Raw genomic sequence first — 1844 nt, forward strand, 5'->3', positions numbered from 1 at the left:
AGCACATGCTAATTTGTGTGTTAGCAAAATCATAAAAATACGTTCCAAAGGTTTTCAAAATGTTATACTATTGGTAGTAGTGCGATTTGCAGCCACAGCTCTGAAGAGACTGGAGCCTAAATCCAGCGCCTTAGACCGCTCCGCCATACTACTATTATTTACTGCGTAACGTAAGTTCCTTGGAGTAAGTGTAGTACATGTGAATACATTTCAAACTAGAGCATGTTGAAATATGGGCAAGTATCTAAATATTTGGAGAAAGCAATGATTCTATCAAATGTCTTTTCCTAAACAGAAAAGCACAAACTCAAACCAAAGTACATAAAAGCATATGCTAATTTGACTGAAAGCAAAGTAATACGATCAAAATGTTTTTAAATTCTCATAATATTGGCAGCAGTGGGATTTGAACCCACGCCTCCAAAGAGACTGGAGCCTTAATCCAGCGGCTTAGACCGCTCAGCCATGCTACCATATTTTTTCCTTGTTCAAGCAAGTTTTCTTACAGTAAGTGAAGTACATTTAACTACATTTAAAATTGTGCATGTGGGAAAATGGGCATGTTTCTAAATATAAGGCCTGCTTCACACATCAGTTCTTTTGGTCAGTCAAAATCTGCTAAAATGGCGGATAACGGATCCGTTCCTGTACTGATCACAACGTTTGGCATCGGACTGTTATTTTAACGGATCCGTCAAAGGAAGAATTTTAAAGGAACCGCTGACTGGGGAAGGAGAGAGAGAGAGAGAAATGGCGTATCTTTTTTTGCAAAACGGCGGATTTTGACTGATTGATACAAACGGATGTGTGAAACAGGCCTTAGGAAAAAGCAATGATTCTATCAACTGTCTTTTCCTTAGCAGAAAAGCACACAATCATACAAATACAAAAGTACATTGGAGCACACGTTAATTTCACTGTTTGCAATATAATAAGAATGCGTTCGATAGGTTATGAAAACCTCCTCTTACTAACATCTGTGGGATTTGAACCCACACCTCAGAAGCACACAATTACAACAGACTATATTTAAAACTTGTGCATGTTGGAAAATAAACAAATCTCTAAACACAAAAAAGCGATGATTCTATCAACTGTCTTTTCCTAAACGGAAACGCACACACTCATACAAATACAAAAGATTAAAGCACATGCTAATTTGACTGTAAGCAAAGTAATAAGAATAAAATCAAAAGGTTTTCAGAACCTCTTAATACTGGCAGCAGTTGGATTTGAACCCATGCCTCATAAGTACACAAGTACATTGGATTATTTTTAAAATTTGTGCAGGTTGGAAAATAAACAAATCTCTAAGCACAAAAAAGCAATGATTCTAACATCTGTCTTTTCCTAAACAGAAAAGCACACACTCATACAAATGCAAAAGAAGATTAAAGCACATGTTAATTATTCTTTTAACAAAATCATAGCAATAAGTTCAAAATTTTGTCAAAACCTTATAATAGTTGCAGCAGTAGGATTTGAACTTACGCCTCTGAGCTACTTAAAGTAACTGAAGAACCTTTGACTATATTTAAATTTCTGTATTTTTGAAGATGGGAAAGTATCTACGCTCAAGGAAAAAGCAATGATTCTATTAACTGTCTTTTCCTTAAAAGAAAAGGACACGCTTATACAACAGCAATACAAGGTTAAAGCACATGCTAATACATCAGAAAAATCGGCTAGATAATCAGGAATATCATGAGACTGAGGAGAGGTGGAGAAAACAGGAGCATCCCTAAGAACACACTGACAACCCCAACTCACCACAGACCCAGATTTCCAATCCAAAACTGGATTATGAGTTTGCAACCAAGGAAAACCAAGAACAATAGTATCAT

The 1844-nt window shown here is 36.2% G+C and overlaps 1 non-coding gene across 1 annotated transcript; it reads right to left on the reverse strand.

The window, feature by feature from the left end:
• Window positions 1–391: 391 nt before the first annotated feature.
• TRNAL-AAG (transfer RNA leucine (anticodon AAG)) lies at window positions 392–473 on the reverse strand. Its single transcript has one exon. It is a non-coding gene; the product is annotated as a tRNA-Leu (tRNA).
• Window positions 474–1844: the final 1371 nt, after the last annotated feature.

Source organism: Dendrobates tinctorius, unplaced genomic scaffold (genome assembly GCF_039654945.1).
Source record: "Dendrobates tinctorius isolate UK_male_01 unplaced genomic scaffold, ASM3965494v1 ptg000048l, whole genome shotgun sequence".
NCBI classification, from domain to species: domain Eukaryota; kingdom Metazoa; phylum Chordata; class Amphibia; order Anura; family Dendrobatidae; genus Dendrobates; species Dendrobates tinctorius.